The sequence below is a fragment of the Sparus aurata genome, chromosome 5 (assembly GCF_900880675.1).
Source record: "Sparus aurata chromosome 5, fSpaAur1.1, whole genome shotgun sequence".
Classification (NCBI taxonomy): Eukaryota; Metazoa; Chordata; class Actinopteri; order Spariformes; family Sparidae; genus Sparus; species Sparus aurata.
In genome coordinates this window covers 26,250,659-26,273,400 of record NC_044191.1, presented here as the reverse complement: position 1 = coordinate 26,273,400, position 22,742 = coordinate 26,250,659, and the positions used below count along the sequence as shown (strand labels likewise).

The 22,742-nt window shown below is 44.8% G+C and overlaps 1 protein-coding gene across 4 annotated transcripts in view; it reads left to right on the top strand.

Annotated features, from left to right (window-relative positions):
• Positions 1 to 22,742, top strand: part of sema6a (sema domain, transmembrane domain (TM), and cytoplasmic domain, (semaphorin) 6A) — a 115,872-nt gene that overhangs the window by 20,421 nt on the left and 72,709 nt on the right. The window contains exon 2 of one of the 4 annotated variants that reach the window (XM_030416849.1): positions 18,870 to 19,000. The exons of the other annotated variants lie outside the window; for them this stretch is intronic. The gene's annotated coding sequence lies outside the window, so the exon portion shown is untranslated. The remainder of the gene's footprint in view (positions 1 to 18,869; positions 19,001 to 22,742) is intronic. 4 annotated transcript variants of the gene reach the window in all.

Sequence of the window (22,742 nt, the reverse complement as noted above, 5' to 3'; positions counted from 1 at the left end):
TTAGCGCCAGACTGTCTATGAAGCTCGTTCGCCTAATCTCTCATATAAAAAGTCAATAGAATCTAACTGTTATTCAAGGAGACGAAGAAGAGACTTAGAGGATGTTTGAATGCTAGGTGAAAGGCGTAAGCGAAGCGATGCAGATGAAATCCTCTCGAGTCTGAGTCGAGATGGATCATTTTACACTTCTCTGAGTCAAAATGATCCCAGCACCCAAACTTCCTCCAGGGAGGATTTTGCCTTTTTTTCCTGTATGTGCTTGCTACTGAAAGTCATCAGATGTCTTTCAAAAACCCTCGTCTATCCCTTAAAAGCTAATCCAGCACTAATAAGCATTGGGGGAGGGTTCGGGCTGGAGTGATAATGCAACTATTGAGATGTCTCGTCACTCTGACATGTGTTTTGGTTCACCAGCAATCGGGGTCGTTCATTCAGAAGTCCCCCCTGCGCCTACTCAATCACCACTTCAGTTTACATAGCCTGTCCCTCCGTCTGAGGCTCCTGCTGCAGACTCTCCTGCTATGTCTTTGTTTGTTTTGGTAATGGATTCCAAGTTGGTATTGTTGTTTATGTCACTTGGTGATTGATGGGAAAAATTCACCTTCGCTTAACCCCTCCCCTTCCTCTCCGAAAAAGCCATCCCTGTGTAGCCTTCCAGGATGAACGCACAGCGAGAGGAACAAGTCCCATCCTATTCTCCGGACAAAATCACTCACTGGCATCCGGATGCTCGCTTTTTTGGACCAGCGGGCCGTGCCTTTAAATCAACAAGGAGACCTTTCTGAAAACAAGGTTGAATCTGTGTGGCGATGACAGTGCGGCCTCCAAAGGGAAGACTGAGATTATATGCGTGGACGGTTTGGGGGTCCCTCTATTCATCGCCCATGTCACCCCATGGGGGAGGACTAATTGGTGGCCCCTGTTTTGTCCGCGGCGCTCACAAAGACATCGGGGTGCGGTCACGTAGGGGATTGGGGGTGGAGGGGAAGCAGCAGCACGGATGGAGAGAGGAGCAGGTTTCCCATAGAATAGTTTGCTGGGATGAACTGGAGGGGGGCCTCGCCACTGGGTTGCAAGGGGACATGACACACTCGTTCACACACACACACACACACACATATACACACTCTCAGTGGGGGATTCTGGTGCCAGTTGCTGGCCTCCTCCTCTACAAATGATCCAAGGCTGACCCACATAGTCAGCCATGTGTGAGGCTTCCCTTTATCCCACAGCCCAGTTGAAACATTGAGTTATGGGTGTTCTCTGGTGCTCCCTGCCTTCTCGGCTGGGACCGCACTGGGGCCCCATGTGGGCTGACATTGTTCACCCCGACCCAAGGACAATGAAGCTGTTGGCTGGGCAGAGAGAGTGAGCGAGAGAGAGGAGGAGGAGGAGGGAGAGAGAAGGAGGGAGACAGGGAGAAAGAGATTGAGATGGACGGAGTGAATAATTGAGAGAGGAAAGGAATGGCTGATGGAGAGATAGGAGGTAAAGAAAGTGTTTTGGGGTAGAAGAGACGGAGATAGATTGCATCTTTGGTAACAGAGAGGGAGGAGATAAGAAACTTAGATGACAGAGGTGAAGGGAGAGCAGAAGATTGGCATGAGAGATAGAAGCAGTGAGACAGATGGTGGGACGGACAGCGAGCAGAGGACCAAGGCAGTATAAGAAAGTATTGATCGCAGTGTGCGCTGGGTGTCTTCAGCTGTCGTATCTGGATCCAGAGCGGGGTCGTTAGTGTCTGCGAAGCATGGAGCCACGGACATTAGTGGCTCTTTAACAAACTCTGTATTGATTAGGACTTAGAGGAAGACTTACATGTATACCGAGGGATAATGTCCTGTATGTAATTAGCACAATGGCTCTGATAGTGACATTGTGCAGGATATAAGGGGCTGGAGTAAAGTGGGAGACCACCATTTCCAATCAGAAAGATGTTTTTTTTTCCTGAAACTAAAAGCTTAATTTCATAATTTCTCCCCCCGGCAGTTTTTACGAGCCTTTTAGCCTATCCGCCCTGGCCGACATCCAATCTAGATTCGGGGCGTTTCATGCGGTTAAGAGCAGCCGATGGAGCTAATACTAATAGTTTATCTTAAAGGCATAAAGAGGATAAATCAAGGAAGCGGAGCTACGACTTGTCATGGATCATTTAACGTGTTCTCATTCTCTCCTCTCACCGCCATCGCTCCCTCTCCATTTAACCATGATTAGTGACTGGTCCGGCCCTCGAAACAGAGCAGTATAATTGACAAACGACTTTGGCTAATCAAGTGATTGTGGTGATGATTAGTGAGAGAAAGTGTCGCCCCGTGTGCGCCGCAGCAGGTCACGCGCGCACACGATGAAAAGGTGCGAGTTGCGTTTTCACTTATTACACTCTTTGCTGCTTCCATTAAGAGGGGATCTTTTGTGTACACCATGGGGTAACAGGGAGGATTTCTGCCTGTCCACAAACAAACCGGATAAGCTTGTTTACGGTACCCGAAGACAAACAAAGTCATCTGTCGGATCCATTTCTCGAAGAAGTCCCTCAGAGCTATTTGTTTTGACGTTTCGCAGTGTCGGTGTCCACAGTTATAGATGAAAGGTGGCGCCGAATCGAATGATAAAAGCTCCCGTGGATTTCGACAACTATCTGATGTACGTCAGCTGTCATGTTTTTAGGTATATCTTCGAAGATCAAACACTTGTTCATGTAGGACAGTAAAGACTTTGTGGAAGTGTTAGGAGTTTGGTATCAAAGGCTTTGTTGCAGTTAATTGCTCGTAGCATTAAAGAACTTATGGCAATGTATTGATTTACACGCTTTTTGTGCCCTTCAGTCGGCAGCCGAACACTTTCATGCCGCTTCAATGAAGTTCTTGTTTTATTCTCGGCTCCCATTCCTGCTTCCGCTCAGCTTACCTCCCAATTTGACTTGTTTTTTTTTTTTTCTTAGATGGTTTTGGTTGTCGCTGATGAGCCATCCTCGCTTGCATCTTCCAGGATACACACACACACACACACACACACACACACACACACACAAACCAGTAGCGAGTCATCAGAAACTCAGATTTAAATGCTGTGCGTATGCAGCACGCTCCCTTCTGGAACCCATTTTAGAGTGGGGTAAAACCACATGAAAGCTCTGCCCCTATCCTTCCGCCCATATCCCCCATCACTCCTTTTTTTTTTTTTACCCCCTTCCCTCCGCTGCTGTTGGAAGATTAGACAACTTTACTGGATCTTATAATCAGTGATGTCAACCACAGATGAAAATGCCCAGCCAAATGCATTTTGATAGCTCCCAAGAAGAAGGAGACATATGCGGGCCATTACGCTTTTTCCTCAAAGACAGCTGCTGCCTCTGGATCTCTGGACTCCCTGAAAGTCTCTGGCATAAATGGAGGGTAATTACCATATCAGAGATCAAGACTCTGGGCTCTGACACCACTTTTTCAATTACGCAGACAGGTTGTTAAGATGCAAATTCAACAAAATGGCTGAAACCCCAAGAGAGGGATAGTGTTTCACACCCAAAGCTGCGTCTTGAGTTTCTTAGCTCATCACATTTTTTGACAAACAGAGAGAGCAAGAGGGAGAGATGGAGGTTGGGTGGGATGATGCAGGGTGTATCCATTATTCATTTCAGCCGTGACGACCCAACATCTCATCTGAGCATGTTTTCCCTTCTAAGCGTGCACAATGCGCTCATTCAACCTTGATTCAGGTCTAATTCTGTGCTGATATCGTGCATTGTGTTTAAAATCCACAACCCGGTGCATGTTCATCTGAGTGTTTCATTCATCAAATATACATAAGAAACTTTGTGCATTCTTAAACAAACACCTGTGTTTTCCAGTTAAAACCTTGCACCCGTATTGAGCCGGTCCTCGCCATCTGAAATCACCTCATTTAAGTTAAATCTGTAGGTTTGTTTTTCAGAGTTCTAATATTTAGTTTCCCTTTGTAACGCAGATGAATTATGCAGCAGCGATGCACAGAACGTCGCTGCGCGTCTCCTGCCATAGTTATGCAAATTCTCGGAAATTCTGCCTTCAGCACAAGCTCGGAGGAAATGATCCACAGTATATGTAAGGGAAGATGTTTGGGAGATAGTACACGGAGAACATGTATTCATAGCAAACAGATGAGAGAAAAATTGTTTGTATCGGAGGACAAAGCAGCTTCTTTTGCTCATTCTAAGACCAAACGACTGACCGGCATTGGCATCCTCAAAACTCAAAAGCTCTTCCTTCCGTGGAACGAGCAAAGATACAGACGGTATGACGACGTGGTGAAACTGACATTCTGCTCTTGATTCATTTCACATTTTTTGGGGGAAGCTGAAATAAAGAAGAATGTACAGTGTTTTTTACCTCCTGGTTATATTTGTAGCTAAAAAAAACCCTCTGCATGTCCTCAGCAGATGTGACTGGACATTGTATTTTGTTAAGGCTCTGGATGGAATAATTATGGATGCAAGTAGAAAATATAACTGAAAGATGTGGAAGAGCAGCCTGGTTTGACTGGCGCTGCCAGGAACGCTGGGAACACTGTGTGTATGTATGTGTGTGAGAGTGTGTGTGTGTGTGTGTATGTGTGTGTGTGTGGGTGTCAGGGCCTGGAGGAGGGAAGTCTCTTGCTGAGGTCATGCCATGCAAGCCTCTCCTCTGGGGCCCACCCTGCCTGGCAGCCACACATACACACACGCACGCACACACACACACACACACACACACACACACACACACACACACGCACACACTGGGGTAGGTGCCAGATAGAGACTTGAGGAGACTCCACGGCTCTGTGTATGAATGGCCGTCTGTTAACTCCGTGTTACTCTCATCGTGATGGTCTCATTATGATGGAGCTGAATTGTGTTGGTATGGCTGTATATGTGTGTGTGTGTGTGCGTATGGTGTGTGTGTGTTTGTATAGTTGGAGAAAAGGCGAGAGAATGACAGACTCATAAAGACCTTCATGTGCGTTCATGTGCAGCATGTTCATTTAGTATATGCGTGTGTGTGTGTGCGTGTGTGTGTGTGTGTGTGTGTGTGTGTGTGTGTGTGCGTGTGTGTGTTTGTGTGTGTGGCCTTACTCCCCGGGTATTCCTATGTGCTGGCTTGCTGGACTGTATCAACAGGATGTTTCTTCTGACTGAACACTTAAGGTAGGATGTCTTCATGCTGCGAAGGAAGAGGACTCGTTAGAGTTTCTAGGAAAGCACCGAAGGGCTTATGTAATAATTCATTAGGACCACATATTATGCACATATACATAAAGTTCGCTCGCTTTCTATTGTTGGTGCCGTGCCCAATTTTCCCCCTGACGATCTATACACAGAGCTCATGCATAATGCAGATCGCACAAGAGGACCGTAGTTTGCTATATGAGAAGTGAGAGAGAGAGAGAGAGGGGAAAGTATGACTCCATGGTGAGTTATTACAGCGCACACACACTTGCCACATTGCTGTTTACACATTCTAACATATTCAGACAGAAAAGGCAAAAAGGAACGCAACGATTGGAGCGGGGGTTTATTTTTTACGCCTCCCTTGCCTCCCTCCATCTTTCATGCTGCCTCTTGGAGTTAATAAAAACACTCTGGTGGCAAGGGGGGGGGGGGGATTTATTTGCGTTTCCATGCCATGCTCTTCCGTGCCAGTCTTTGTTTTCCTTTAAGTAAACACGAGTGTATCCTGTGCGGAGCGCCCTCCCTTGCCACCCCTACCTTCACCATCTCCCCCTCCTCCACCTCGAGTCTATGGCACTTATCCCATTACTCCCATGTGTGGATTATTTGTGGTGCCTCCTCTTCATCCCGCACACATTCATGAGAAAATGCTCCCTTATGCCCTACTTTCGCCTCCCTCTTCTTTCAAGCAGTGTCACCCCCCCCCCCCCACCCGTTCCTCTGTATCCCATCTGCACACTCCCCTGTTTCTCGTCACCCATTTGTGCTGCTCCCAGTGGATGGAGGCCCCCCCCCCTCCCATCACGTCTCCCATCCATCGCATTATAACTTTAAATCGCAGTCCTCCCCGCGCTCCCAGTGTTTCATTATGGCCTTGGCTCTGCTCTCTGCTCGGCCGATTCTGAATTTTTAGCCGGAGCTACCCTCAGCAGGCATATTCCGGCCTCCTAGTTGATCAGAAGAAAAAAAGAGAGAATGAGCGCACGAGGAGGGAAAGTGAGGTGAGAAAGATAAAGACAGACAGCTGAGCAAAAGATACATTTGCTTGGGGAAGAGCGCTCTGGGGAGAGAGAGAAAGAGAGACAAACAATCAGAAAAAGGAAACGGCATCTCACGCAGAGTTGGAGAGCTTTGGCTGTTCACTGCACAGCGAGCAGGCGAAAGACGTCACCTTTGCTTTTAAAATAGTTAATCTGCTCCTGGAGGGACAATGACTGCTTTAAGTCCCTCTCTTCTCTCTCTCCCTCTCTCTCTCTCTCCCTCCTCCCATGAGCTAAACCCCTCTGAGGCACATTGCTCGGATTAGTGTGTGTTGTTGTTGCATCTCTTCGGCACCAGCTCTAGATGCAAATACAGCAGTTATATGTACTGGGAGAGCCAGTAAATATGAGAAATCCGTGAATAGGGGGAGGTGACAATTTACTAATCTAAAGATGTATAAAGAGGATAAAAAGGAAAACATAAATCTGGTGATGTGAAGGCTATTGAACATACACAGCTTTGAAGCTTCAGACTCTGGCTTCGTGGACAAAGATGCAAGAAAAACTGTTGAAACCGCAGCTGCGTTGTCATCTGTGTAATCTATTTTACTCTTAATTCACCTTCAATATGTGCTCCATTAAAAATAGTAATCAGTGTTGCAAATAGAAGTCTTTGGATACGCGCCCGGTGATGTTCTCTGGCTCCAAATGTTCTGTCATTTCCATCAGACTGTACCCAGGATGTGTTTTGAGAAGGTGATTTTACCCTGACCCACCTGAAAAACACAAGACAAATGTGTTGATACCGTGCAGATTACAATGTCCTGTGCTGGTTTTGCTGTCATTTGAGAGACCGTAATATCATTGGAGATAATGAAATGAACTGTGCTGACATTTCCTGTTTTTTTGAAACGCAGATTATATCTTGATTATGGGAGATTATCCCGTCCATTTGGATTAATGTGATACCCTGTGTGCATTTTAACGATCCGGCCGTACACTTACAGTCACAATCACGTCTAAATACACTGTAGGGAGTGTTGAAATGTACAAAGCCTGTCCTGAAATGGCTCCCGTCCAACCCTGTCTCCTAGAAATTACGTCTCTGTACTTATAATTTGTTTTTCCAATTATGATTTGTACAGCGGCGTAATTGCAGCTTGGATTATGTTCCCTGGCAACGTTTTTTCTTCTTCTTCCAGGAACTGCAAACGAGTCATAGTCATGGTAGGCAAGAGCCGATTTTACACAAGAGAAGGGAAACAAATGAAATATGTTGTCAGTGCTGAGACGTCCAGCATCAACACACTCAGATGCTAAATTGCATTGTGGGTAATGTAGGCACCAGATGTTGAAAAACAGAAACAAAACTGATACAGAAGAGCCAGAAATTTCACCTCTTTCATTCCACACATTCCTCTTCCGTTTCAAAACCTGGAGCCTGCATTACCCACGATGCGACTAAGCCAATGAGTGACATCAGAGGAAGTAATTTATCAGATTACGTGCAGCTTCCTCTGGAGCCAAAAAAAGTACTCCCAGAGACCTGTAAACACACTTTAATGTGTAGTAGAATTGGTGGAGTTACCCTTTAAGCACAGTTCTATGTGCACCGCTGTTAATCTGACTCATTTAGTATCAACTGTGGGCCATAGTGTGATTTCTCCTTATGGTGAATTGCAGGGGATCAGAAGTATTTACCAACAGTAATAAAAGTTAGAAGAAGACATTCTAAATGTTCCCACTATAAGACAGATTTCCACATACATGGTATATAAAGTTGGTGCTACTTGCGTGCCAGTGTTTGTCTTTGGAACCTGTCACCTTTGACCTCTCTCCTCGCCTCACCCTCCTCCTGTGGGTCAGCTGTTTATCCTTGTGGCATGCTCTGTTGTTATGGCACGAGGGGATTAGCTGCTGCTGGCTGTTGCTGTTGTCTTGTCCACCAACCAATCTCATCAGCCAATCAACGGATGTCGAGGAGGCAACAGTGGACTTGTAGTCAAGAGCCCGCTTCACTTCACAAAGGCAGATCTGACAGGACTTCAGTTGTCAGCTTCAGTCTTTTGACAGATGTAGAAACGGTGTCAAAGGTCAAAGCAGATGTCTGTGTGCTTCATGAGACATGTCAGACACAGGAATACCTGTGTGTCCTGGACTGTTTCTACAAAAATGTCTCAGATTAAACATGACAGAAAAAACTGTGTTTTTTTACGTACTTATCACTCTACTCCCGAGACTGATAGTGCTTCGAAACAAGCTTCGCTGGTCTCTCTACAAGGCAACGTTTGACATTAAAACTGCTCTAAAATACAGTAATAATCCCTGCCAATTACAAATATTTAATTTAGATCTGTGGTTGGACCTCCCAGTCAAATCTACCTAAATACCTTCACTAAATCAGCTCATAACCATTTGGAATAATTGTCTCCTAACCTGTCAGCGTGTGATTTTAATTCATCACATTAATATGCCACAGGAGAATGAATCTCCACAGCATCATTTCACAGATGGCTTATCTTTGCAGAAGCAAAAATGACAATGAAATATGAAGTCTTCTGGAATGCTGCACTGAATTGGCTCCGTTGGAAACTGAAGTGACTACCAATTAACAGCCCGAATTGAGAAGGAAACAGAGATAGTGATTAGATGCACAGTGTATTATGGGTTACTACTACTACTACTACTAAAACCACTACTACTTTACCTTGTTTTTACAGCAAACGTATTATGCTTTTTCGATTGTTTTCGTGCATGTCTGCATGAACGGAAGCACCTCTGCTGTTCCTGAAGTGCCTGAAATGCCTCGTCAGTTGTCCCGCCTTTAATTGTGCGACATTGTGAAATCACACTACGTCACCACGCCACACATTTTGCATAATGAAATTCCTAAATTCAGGGGCGAGGTGAAGCTAACTGCAAGCTGTAAGCAGGACAGAGTCGCATGGAGACACAGTGAGCGGCGCTTGCTCAGGCATGTGTGAGCTGACCAATCAGAGCAGACTGGGTATTCAGGAGGGGGAGGGGGCCTTAAAGAGATAGGAGCTTAAACAGAACACTGCTGCACTGGACAGTATGAGAAAACATACTCTAGTAGGAACCCAGAATAAAATTATTAACCTGAATATGAGCATAATGTGTCTCCTTTAAACTAAGCCTAAGCTTAAGCTTCTCCTCCATGTACACTTTGGAGTTCAGCGAGGTGTTCGTAATATAGTGGTTGGCAACTATCAGGCTGAAATGACTAATAATGTTAATAATAAGGCTATTTTTAGAACGAAAAAAGGAAAAAAACACCACTTGATCCGTTTAGATGTCATAAAATCCCCTGCCTATATAGCTGTCTTTCTTCTGTCTTTTAAAGAAATAAATATGTATAGAAGTTGGCGGCTAAGACAGAACCCAGGATAGGTACTGTATTGTGCCGTGTAAGACAAAGTCCACAAAAACCTCTCAGCTGTAATGCTAATTATCCCATTGTTGTATTATCCCTGAGATTTAAGGTAAAGATAGTAATCCGCAGATCCTCCTTCAACAATGAGATGCTGTGGAGGATCCGTACTGCAGCGCCGTAGCTTATAAGTCAATTACACCAAGTCAGTGTTTGCATTTGCGGTAACAGACTACTATCAGTGATGGTTTCAGAGAAAAAGAAGCAGCTTTTGGAGTCATTATAACAACGTATAATAGTGAAAGTACACAAAGATATAAAGAAAAAAAAAAGCAACTTTATGATTGCTAAGTTTCTAAAAGTCCCTCTCGCATAAGCAGTCGTCTAAATTCCGCGGGAGTCTTTTCGTTAAGCCAGCTTGATCGGGGTATTAAGCCTTAGCATTGTCTGACAAGATAGCTCGTTTGCATTGTTTTCTGTCCAAAAATTGCATGTCGTCGGAATTAAATGCACAAACAGTTAAATGGTTTAAGTTACCGGATGAGCAACTTGATCCTCTTATGTCTTTAGGGGCCCTAACTCTGTCAGTAAAGCGCAGATTTCATTGTTGCAGCTAGCGGGCTGTAAAGTGCCGTCTTTCTGCGGACGCTCTCTCTCTGATTGCGTGCGCTGGAAAGGTGCGCGATTGCTGTGGGGCCCCCCTGTCCTTGGATTAGAGATGCTGGTGGTACTGGTTAGGATGGGATCATATCTGGATGGATGATTGGTGGGATGGCGGGATGGATGGATGGATGGATGGATGGAAGGGAGGGGTGGGTTACTCCAGGGACTCATCAAAAGGAGACAGAATGAGGGAGACAAGAAGAAAGAGTAAAAAGAAAAAAAGGTAAAGGAGGACATAGCCTATCCTCCCTATTTTCTCTCAAAGGCCAGTGTGACAGCAGCTGAGGCCTGCTCACTGTTGCTGCCTTTTAGCTGAGTGGATATTTGAACCCCAAACAACCCTCTCCCTCTCCTCTATCTGCGTCTATCTCTTCCTCCCTTCGTGCGCCTCCACGCTCCTTCATTTTGTGTCTTCAATTCCATTAAGTTGATTTACATTATTCAGACAAACTCATTAATCACATTTTCCCCTTGGATATTATCTGCTTGTCAATCTGAACCCTGGCGACGGGGTGAAGGGGAGGGGGGGGGGCAGGAAAAAAAAGAAAACGATCGAGGTAAGGAAAAAACGAGGTAGACAGATGGATTATGTCCTGCTGGAGGGGTCGCTCGGACTAAACAGCCGGACCAGCTCGGTTCACCGTGATTACGCTCATCTTTATAGATATTTTGTCTGCGTGAGGAGAGCCAGACTTGTGTTTATCTCAAGAGCCAGATGGACGCGAGAGTGATAGAGAAACACCAAGAGAGGAAGGGAGAGGTAAAGCCAGAGACGGGGGCAGAAAAATGGGAACAGAGAAAAGAAACTGGAGAGGGAGATGTGGAGTCGGGGGAGGCTCCAGCCACAGTCTTTTAGTCGATGATGATGAATTACTTTGACAGAGACAATCAGGATGAAATGTTAATGCGAGTGTGCCAGAGGATGCAGTCACAGCCAGACTAAGTCCTCCTATGGGGAAATGAGATGGTTTGTTAGAGCACACACGCACGCACACATGCACGCACGCACACACACACACACACGCACACACAGACGCAGACACGCTCAAATGTTTGCCCAGATATACAGTCATGGAGCAAAATCACCCGGGAAATGGAAGTTCTGTTTGCTGGCTGTTTGTTCATGTATATATCGCCGCAGTGAGGGATGAAATGTATGAAATGCCACTGCTCTCCTGACCTTTGTACACAAGTAGGTGTGCGTAAGTCTAGGCAGTGTTTGCTTTTGGAGTTTAGAAGAGAGATTCATACAGTGTGCCAGAGGCTGCGTGGGCTGCCGGGTTTGCCTACAAATCCATATTTTCAAATCTCAGGATGTGCTGTCGCCAAACCATTGAAAACTTTTGGGGACCAACATCAGTTGTGACCCTGTTTTCCTTTATTCTGACTTTTCCTAATGATGGCAGTTTTGCGGTAGCCCAGTGTCAGAAATAATGTCACATTGTACATGTCTATTGATAAATACTGGAGATGGGTGGATTTTCTTAGCTATAGCAGTGGCATGGCTCTAACGATGGTGATATCATTCTGTTAGTCGGTTGTTCTGGACTGAAATATCTCAAAAACTTTTGGATGGATTTTGAGGAAGTTTTGTACAGACATTCATGGTCCCCAGAGGAACAATCCCTAATTACTTTGAAGATCCTCTGACTTCAAAGTGTCACCATAAGGTCGAAATTTTGATTTCCTGATCAAATACTGGCAGGGCTTATTACATTCTTTGCATTTAATGCAAATGAGCAAAGGTTACTGTGCGAAACTAACATTTTTACACCAGACTTAACAGGCATAAGCAAATGTGTATATGCAAGCATATGAAACTGCTTATAATGGCTGATTAACTTGTTTCCCACCACTGGTTGGACAAGTTTGCCTTTCTGTTTTATTTTTGCTGCATCATGGACTTGAAGAAAAACAGGCAACACTAGAAAGAAACATGGAGGCTGCTAACAATGTTGAGGTGGTTACCTTTTTATATATTTTTCTTTAACCTCTCTTTGAAACCCAGTCCTCGATGATGGATAGCTGAGTGTTGCTCAAACAGAGATAATTGAAAACTAGCAGAAAACGGGGCACACATGTGTATGTCCACCAGAGCCAATAGGACAAGAGCCAGGCTTTGAAGCAAGTTTAGAATAGAGACCAAATTCTTTTCAACATCCCGTGATGCACTGGAGCCCAAAAGGACTTATTCTCATAAGGTTGCATTGTGAAAGTAGCGGCTGTTAAACAGTGGATGCATGTTTTTGTGCGTCACAACCCCAAAATGACTTTTCTCACTGTCTTAATTTGATCCATTTTGTCCGATAAAGTATGTAGATTTCTCTTAATTTATCCATGGTCACATTCCTATCACTGCTGAGCAAAATGAGAGCCAATGACTACATGACTACAGCAGAGTCATTTGACCCGGGAGTGAACGCTGATCGTACCCTTTCCCACTGAAGACAGAAACCAGATGTTAGTGGTCGTAAGTGGATTTGTTTGTCCAGTAGACAAAGAAATAGGATGATGGACATGATAAACATCATACCGGCTAAACATCCGCTTGTTGGCGTCACTGTAAGCGTATGCTGGTAGCACGATGGCCTGCCTGTGCCTGTGTACAGTCACTAGCACAGCTCCTCTTGTCTGAAACAACGGGCAAAATCACTACCTTTAAAGGAATGTACTGTATAATAAAGTTGTACAGGCCTGCTGCTGCGGTCATGAATCAATGTCGCCCGGCTCTCAATCATTTAGGTTTGAGTGAGAGAGGCTGTTCTTTTGTCTCCTTCAAACAGCAAAGTGTTTGAGACAAAAAAGGGGCTTCCCTCCGCACGATTCATCAAACTCTCCTGAAAAGTGAACTGACATGATAACTCTCCGTCCACAGAATAAACACTTGATAGATGATAGATGTCTGCTTTTTTTCCCTTTTTTTTTTTTGCTCTCTCTTAAATCCACCCCTTCGCTCACACACTTCCCAAACTTCTCGTCAGATGTTTTCCCATGAACCGTGAGAGCTTATGATTAAAAGAAGCCGGTTTGAGGCGTTCTATACCTCACGTACTTTAGGTTTGTAGTCTGGCAGTCAGTCAGTCAGTCAGTCAGCCAGACGGAGCTGGAGACAGACAAAGAGAGAAGCAGACGTAGAACTATAGCGAGACTTTTTTTTTTTCTCTCTCGGTTTTGATTGAAGGGAGGCAGTAATCTTGGCATTAGCTTAACATCACGGTGAGTGGGCTTGACAGGCTCCGGTTTCCCCTCTGTGCTTCCGCTGTGTAAAGCCCGGGAGCTGCAGGTACGCACACGCCCACCATCTGACTGGCCGACCGACTGTAACACAACACCTGCAAGGGCAAGCACATAACCACACGCTGGATCGCGCAGCCATCCCATCGTCACTGCAGCAGTCCTTCTCCCCTCAGTCTGTCTCTTCACACTCCATCCTTCATTATCACTCAGACTGACGAACAATAGGTTGGGGCTGAGGTTCTCGCCACCTTCTGTCTGGCTCCTGTCACTTTTATTCCCCCCGTCTGTCCTTATGCTAAGAGGAAGTCGTAAATGCAGATCTTTAGATGCTGCCCGAGTGGGGAAGCGGAAGAGGTTAGCGGGTTACAAGGTCGAAGATGAAAGCCGGGGGGGGGGGGGGACGGGACTGGTTGAGGTTTTCAGACAGATGCCTTGTGTGTGGTGTAGTCCTATAAACTCTGCTGATGAATGGCTGAAATAAAGAGACGTTTTTCTTTTTCTTTTTTGAAGGGAAAAAGACACGAAAGAAAAAAGTAATCATGATTTGTAAGCGTGAAACGGGAGGCTGTTAGAGCTTTTATCACTCGAGAGGAACAACACTTAGTGAGTGATGGTGTGAAGAAGAGAAAATAGATAAGAAAGAATAATTGTTTCCCCCACCTTCCAGATTGCAAGTTTTCAGCAATTATGCAGAGTTTTCACAAACTATAAACAAGGTTTTCTTCCAGTTCACTGCTCATTTATGCTTCTTCGACATGTCGCACTTGAATATTTTGAATGGATCATGACGCATCAGTTATTTACTGTTGACTGCACATGTTTTTCCTCATTGTTGTTTGCATTTCTTACATGCGTGTCGGCCTGGATCAGTAAAAGAAAGCAACCTGGCTTTATCATGGTGACAGATTTGTTTGTAATGTAATTTAAGAGGTTCATCCAGTGACTGTAGACAGTTAACCTATTCAACTGAGTGAGTAATCCTTTAATTGGAGTTAGAATATGAAATTTCCCCCCAAAATGATCAAATCTGACAGAAGTCTTTTGTTTTCCAGGAACCCAGAAACAAATATTTGGTCCTCTCACCATATGATATGATTTCAATTGTTGCCTCATCCTTGAAACGCTAACCTGGTTTGGCCTGGTTCAGCTCAGCTTGGCTCAGCTCTAAGACCCCACAGGGGAAATTTACGGCCATGATGTATTGCCCTTACCAGTGAATTAATGCAACATTTCCATTAGAAAAATTGCATGACACAGCCGATATAAGAAGTAAGTGATCACAAAGACGCTGTGACACAGCATGGAAAATTACTTATCGGAGAACCGTCATCTGCGCTTTGCTGAAATTTGTGACGGGCGGCAGGGACTGCAATATATATACACTCCTGAGAGGGACGCAGACACCGAGGAGGATCTTGTAGCTTGTAAAAGTCTCAAGTGACGCTCGAAATAAATTTCAAACATAAATGTCAATTAGATCCTGCACACACGAACACTTTTAACATTGAAAAGAGGTGATTTGGATGTAATTTCATACTATTCTCCACCAGTTAGAACGTGCTTTTGAAGTCTGTGAAGTACAACCAGCGTTCACGAAACCACACACTGTAATTACAGCATAATTACTGTGCATATGAGGAACAATGACGTGGGTCTTGGTTCCAAGAGCTGTTAAACAAATTCAGGGTCAGTACGTGCTGTTCTGTGCGTCTTATCCTTCTCAATGCTGTTTTCTTTTTTATAAGAAAACCTCTCTTGCTTGTCAAGCCTGCTTCCACGTGTACATCTTCAGGAAACAGCATGTAGTTTTAGTTGTCACACGCTGTTACATTTACAATTAGCATGTGTTTCGCTCATGCTAACCCAACCAGTCAAGCGCCTAAAGTGCTACGGGCACTTACATTAGCATTACATCACATACAGTAGGCAACAACAGCGGGAACATCGGGAGAATTGTATTTCTCTCCCCCATGCTGATCACACAACATTTTTTACTTGATTCACTCTTATCCCGGGGCTGTCTTTTACTCTGCTGCATAAATGAACTTCGGCGCTGCAGAGCTGCTTCTCCGTATTGATTTTGTGGTCTCATTATAAAGAATGCACCTCTCTTGTGGCACCGGTATTCATACAGCTCATTACATGAACCTGGCATTCAGTGTTTATTAACTCACGCTTCAGTGCCAGTCATGCGAACGCTCTCTCAGTTTTATACCGTGTTTGACATTAAAAAAGCATCCCATTTCTATTTATAACTTGTCGTTGCAATGTTTATCACTATCAAATGAGCTCATCGGGACACAGAGGGCTATATGTACAGCAGCCGTAAACACATATTGAGTTAACGGCGGTTAGCTAATAATCCAGTAGCATGTGCGTACAAACCTAAAGGGATTTTGTTTGCAGGCTCATAGCTAACTGTTAATAGATGATTAGCCTACACTGCTAAGACGGCTTTGTAGTAAATGGGTTCAGCATCTTGCATATAGATTTTATTTCTCATTTATGGAGGTCATGGCCATGTTAAAGGAGACCTATTATGGTCTCCTTTAACCTCTAATTCTTAAAGAGACAGGAGCTGAACCAGACAGAGGGGGAATACTGTGGTGCAGCAGAGGACAGGATGAGAAAACTGATGTGTTTTTTTGAACACTAAAACATGTAAACCTATTCTAGTAGTAGAAAATAAAACTCTGAACCTGAAAATGAACATATTATGTCTCCTTTGAAGCCATAAATTGCCATCATTTATTACATAAGCAGAGTCCGGATCAGGAAAAGGCTTTAATAAGTCAATCTTCCATTAAAATGTTACATGACCACAGGCTGTCACTGTGTGGGTGTTTGCCTGTCACTAGTCCTGTTATCCTGTGTTGTCATGTCTTACAGCTTGCTAGTACCAGACATGCTAGTCTACAGCATTGTGGGTATAGTGACACACTAAGTGGCTGAATCGCCCTGATTGGCTTGGCTCTAATCAGGTTAAGAGACAGAGACATTGGATTCCTGCAAGATTACATGCTTATGTCACTTCTCTCATGCATCTTTTGAGAGACTCTCTTGCGCCGAAAGTCTTCTGTTTCTTTGTTTCTGCACATCTTTCCCTCCTGCCGTGTAGTTTATTGGCCGTTAAACCAAAACCCAAGCAAGAAATAACCTTCAAAACTGGCTCGCATGTCACAGTTGATCACCGTACGTCTTGTACCGCGTAACCTAATCTTGTGGCATAACGGTAATGACAATCACCATCCGGCTGCACACCGACACTTTATTTGCAAAGGGTTGTACCGCATGTTACGCATTTGCTTTTCATATGTTTCGTTTTGCACGTTGCCGCAGCGTCTCAATGATCTGCCTGCCTGAGCATTGTCATCTCGTTTATTAGTTTAGAGCTGGATGTGAGCTGCATCACTCCTACAATGTGGTGCGCGGAGATAACAACATTCAGACACATTCATTTTGTGCGTCGGCTACACAACAGCCGCTGTGGTACAGTGTGTTGTCAGTCAGCCGCTGTGGCCTCGTGCAGCAGCAGCAGCAGCAGCAGCAGCGGGATTGAATGTCCTGGTTTATCGGAGATGATTCATAATGCTATTGGATATGATGCACTAACAGAAAACAAGATACTCTGTTATCAGTATCACAATATCACGGGCTAACACTGAATGTAATTGTGTTTAGTTTATTCTGCGCTCCATTATAAATATATGTTTCCTGTCATGGAGGAAAATGGAGAGAAACAGAGTCTGCGGGATGAGGTTTTATTCCATTCAGAAGATGGACAGTATGTGGTGTTTAGTTGCGGGGTTGGGGGGTGGCTTGGCAGGGGAGCGGCGAGACAGAGGCAAAGGAAAGGAAGGAGAAAATGTAATGTACAGAGACCGAACAAGGTGGTTTTCTACTAAGTGAATAAGAAACAGAGACAGATACTGAGAGAGAGAGAGAGAGAGAGAGAGAGAGAGACTCTCCCCCGACCCGTGGCCAGCACATTACCTTAATAGAGATTAGCATCATGCTCAGTCAGATCTGATAGGCCCCGTTGCCGTGGAACGGAAGGCCAGCTAGCCAGTTATCAGCAAGGACAAAGGCTCCATCACTTAGCATAATGGAACCTGCATCAAATGAACAAGAGAAATGCCATTAACAGAGCTGAAATTATTTTCCCTGATGGCAAAACAGCAAATGAAATCACGCTACATTTGCAGGCTCCATGACTGAACCGAATCCGTATTCCTTTCCTTTCTTTGGCCGCAAGGGTGTTCAGCGGATGACATGTATATACCGATGTCTCCGGCGTTGCACTGCTAATCGCGCAGGTACCGCCAAAAATGCACAATTGAGGGATTGTTGGAAAGTGGCACAGTTCAAGGCGCTGTAAAGCTCGCTGAACAGCAGCGGAGAGAGAGGGCTGCAGCGGGTGCACAATGAGGCACAGATAGAGATTGTATCACACCTTTTAAAACTCTGAAGCACACCTATTATGAAGATGCAGGAGGCTGCGAGATGTGAAAACCGCACCAGATGGATACAACAACAGAAACACATCACACCTCTTATTCAGTCCCTGCAGGCCACCCGCTTACATCCTGCGTCTGCTTTTCCAGTTTAGTTGCACCGAGAGGGGACGAGCACAACAAGAAAACAGCTGCGTATGCTGAGTGTTCAAGCACATGCAAAGAAATATAGGATGTAGTCGTCCACGTACGGTCTTCTCTGAGGCATTTAGACTTTTTTGCCAGATGTCTTGACATCCCTGCCACAGAGTTGAACCGCAGTACAAGGTTAAACACAGGCGCTATTTTTATCACCAAGGTCTCTCTGCCTCGCTCCAGGAACAGCGGTCATGCCGGTCGCAGATACAGATGCACATGATCTTCACGACTTCTTACATTTACATCGCATGCTGTATTGATTATAACTTTGTGTATTCTCAGTGAAAGTCCAGTAAGGATGAAAATTTCCATTTCTTTCCTCCAAATCTCCTTGAGCCTGTAATAGCCATAGTAAAACCACTTAGTGAGCCACCGTTGAATATCGACTTCGAGACTTTTCTCATTTACAGTCTGGGCCTGTCGAGGAAAAGGGTTTGTAACTATCCAGCTCTGGGGCCAGACAGCTATTGTTTTATTGATTGCTCATCCTCTTTTATTTGTGGGGAAAACTACCCTAGGAACACAGTGTCCCTCAGCTTCTTCTCCGATACTCTATTCTAAATACCCAAACTAATTTCTGCTTTGACTCCGAGCAGTTATGCTTGACTTGCTGCAAGTCTATCAAGCTCTCCCATCTTCCCCTCAGTGAACCCTCCTAGAAATTACACAAAAAATCATTTTAGGGCTCATGCATTTTGGATCTGGAAATACTTAACTGGAGAGCCACTGAAATGTTTTTTTTTTTGTTCTGCTCCTTCCAGCTGATGACTCAGCTGATGCTCACTGAGGACGAGACCCCGAGGAGGACGCACTTAGCCCGTTTCTTGAAGCCTTACCCGCCCCTCGTGTTTACTTCCTCCTGTATCGGACACACATCTCTAAACATATTGTCGTAAGTTTACAACCCCAGGCAGCCTGTTTTAAAGCATTACTTGACTCACCAACCTTGCACGCTTGAAGTCCCAGGTCTGTATCATGACTAAGCATAGCGTGGCGTGGCGCAGCATCGCCTGAAGGCACCCCGCAGTTGGCCTTCGTAGTGTGAGTTTCGAAGTAAAAAGTGCATTATGCCGTGTGACAGTTTCAACACCCCCATCGCTGCACCACAGGGCGCTGTGCTTCAGTCATTCCAGCATCTTTCTCTCTGCGGAGTTAATGTGGCATTTAGCTCAGTGACATTCTGACATTTTTTGCTGGTATTTCTTCTCTGCTGCTCCTCGGGAGAAACACCGAGTCTCACTTTGTATCCTTCAGCTCTCTCTGCTCTTTTTCGACCAGGGTCAAACTCAGCACCAGGCGAATGATCTTTATTCAAAGTGACCAGCTGCTCCGCCGGGCCTTATGTTATGTTACGAGGTATATAAGGAGAAAAGGGATAAACAGCGTGATGTCAAACAATCAAAAAAAAGGCATGCGGAGTAGCATCGGGCCCAAGAGATAATTGGATCAAAGAGGAGAGGGAGGGAAGGCCGTGTGCTACCGAGCGTGTCCTTATCAGCAGCAATTTTCTCTGCTTTGCCCACACAGCTTTCTATCAGCTGCTTCCAGATTGATTAAGTTGCCCCGCTTGTATCATAGCGAGCGATGATTGACAGGCCCGCAAAAGGTTTTGATATTTAAATGTGTAACCTCGTTCTCTTTTCGGGGTCAATCTCTTAAGCGCCAGTTGTGTGTGTGATGTGAGTCGGGCTTTTGTGTTTTGCGTGTGTGGCTGAATGTGTGTCACCGAGTGGGGGGCTTGTTTTGATTCATAAAGGTTTTTTTCCCAGACAAAGCGGAGGAGCAGCCCGCGCCGCGCTCACCTTTTTCTTCTCCGCTGCCATTCTCGAGTAGATGAAGAGGAGGGAAATGAGAGTTAGGAGGATGAAGAGAGTGCAGAAGGAGGGAGGGACGGCGGTGATACCATAACAAATGTTTTCATTAAGTCTGCGAGAGGCAGCATAGAGGATAAATGGCTGTTTGGAAGTGATAGACGAAGAGCAAACAAAAGAAGAGCAAAGAAGCTCTCTGAGGCTGCACTTTGGCACTGCAGCTAGTTGCTAACGTCACCGTGCTAACATGTTCGTGCTGATGTTTAGCCAGTTTGTTTACCTTCGTTCAGCGCATAAGCATGGAAGCATTTGTTAAGCTCACAAAGTATGACTTATTTAACAGAGAAATACGACTGTACACCTTCTCAATTCATGTTTCTTCCTTTCACTGAACTAAGAATAGCTTAACTGCCTTGTTAGCTCAACATGAAACACACTTCAAAACTCAAAACTGACAGAAACCAAATAAAACTCACCAAATTTGTCTCGGGTTAGTTGTCTCTGTTCCAACAATCACTAGCTCTGGTTTGCTCGACAAAAACCCTTAATTCAACCAACTATCAGATGTGACAATATTTTTGTTCTCATGTTAGTCTGTTTGTGTTTGCCTTAGTTAGCTCGCTGGGCAAACGACTAACTTGCCCTTCAGAGGCAGATTATTCATTTTGACCAAAAGTTGTTGCGATGTTTCTGTCTTGACCAATATGGTGGATCTACGACCGACTGACTAACCGACTGATGCAGCCACAGCGCTAGCAAAGCTAAAAACAAGGGTCTTGGTTGTAATCGAGAATGTTTTGCAGGTATGCATGCCTGATTTCACCTTCAGACTACTCCTCTCCATATCTGAAAACCCCCTTTATGGCCATGTTTTTTGACTAATCTTGTCTGTCTCCTGCTCAACCATGAGCCGTTGGAGGTTTTCTAGAGTAATTTTGGGAGCTCATCTCAGCCCCGGCAGCATAACAAGTTCTTGACCTACTTTTAGAAACAATGAAGCCAGTCGTAGGTAGTTATCTCCTCGCATTTTTCTCCCTCCGTTGATTTCTGCTGGTGGCAGGGTTGGTGTGATGTCAGTTTACTTTGGATCATTCTCAGACAGCGAACGACCATTCACCCCCCCCTCCTCTTCCCCTCTTTGCTATCTTTTCCGTTCCATCCCTCTCTTGTGAGACTCTTTACTTTTACTTTTTGGTTCTCCTTATTTCTAAATCTATGATAATTTGCTTCAAAGGGTGCCCTCAATACATTTCGAAAAAAGGCTATCCCGTGCCTTGCAACAGATAATTGTTTTTAATGATAAAGAGGCACAGAGGCATGTCAAGGCCTAATGGCTTTTAGATCACAGAGGCAGAGTTATAGCGATAGCAGCTTATCTCCAGTCACTGAATGTCTTTGTTAGCTCGCTGTTGTTCCAAGTTGGCGCTTTGCCTCTGTTCTCTCGCTGTTCTTATGTCTCCCGTTTTCCCTCTCGTCTTTTTGATTCGTTTTTGGCCCGCTTCCAGAATCAATCCGTCACCTCTTTAAAAGGGAGACGTTCTTGCATTTGGGCTTCTGTTTCAATGAAAGGGCCTACAGCGACAGGGTGCCTCATTCATGTCCACTTCATTGTCTTTTATTAATCAAACCATGATGGATTACCTCCATACTGATATTCATTTGAAAGCAAAATCTGAGGGACGGGAAAGTAGGGGAGGAGAAGGAAAACACCGGTATGCTGATAGCTCAAGGACGATTTGCCGGAGTGTGCATGCGCGAGTACGTGTGTCTGTATCTGTGTGCCTACGTTGGGCGCTAGTTTGGCTCTTGTTCTGAAAAAGACAGGCAGGTTCCTCCAGCTCGCTCCCTCTCTATTCCCATCTCTTATCGTTGCCTTCTGGGTCCAGGCAGACAGCTCCTCCTGTCTTTTCTCTGAGATTTATCAGTCCAGGGCTGACAAGTGTAAACACCTGCCAGAGTATCCTCCCCATTTGGGGGCCTGAGGTGGTTGGATGTGTTCCATTTTTTATCCCCATACGGTGGATCAATGCATTATTCCCACCTGGCTTTGATTCCGAGGTTCTCTGCTTGGTCTTCGTCCACTTTCACACTGAAACCCACTTCCTCCAGCCAGCCTGTGAAAAGGTGTTACTATGGATGGAGGTCTAAAACTCTATTAGGTGTAGCACTCTGGTATTTATATGGCTGAGTTGTAAAAGTGTACAGTTTTAGTGTGGTCTGGTGTTTGGAGGGTTGTGATCACACCCATGTGTAAGCTCTGTTTTCTGTACTCAGACGCTGTGAGATTTTCACCCAGCAGAAAACTTCTGAAGTAGCAGGAATTCCCCCGCTGTCATTCATCCACCTGTAAAATCACTTCGGCTTTTATTCATTTCCAGCAACTGTGAAAAGCAAAAACAATGACATCCTCCTCAGATATCCTTTTTACTACTTTTTATCCGTGTTCGGGTGGTTGGTTTAAATCTCTGACAGTATTGAGATGTGCAGCTAGATTTAATATGATTTTATCTCTCCAGCTTTTTGACCTCTGCCCAAACACAGCGAAGATGACTGGGGTGGCTCACAGGACTACGCAAAAAACTAAACAGTAAGCTCTCTTTCCAGAAACAATGAACGGTGAGTTATAGATTCCAAAGAAACTGCGACAGTCTGTGATTGTCGTGAGTAACAGGAAGAAATATATTTCCTCATAATTTGGCAAAACCGAAACTTTTATTACAACACAAATTCCCGGAACTGATGCAGAAACAGAGACACTCTTCATGGCATCCCGCTTGCATCATCTCTTGCAAAAAAAAAAAAAAAAAAAAAAAAATCACAATT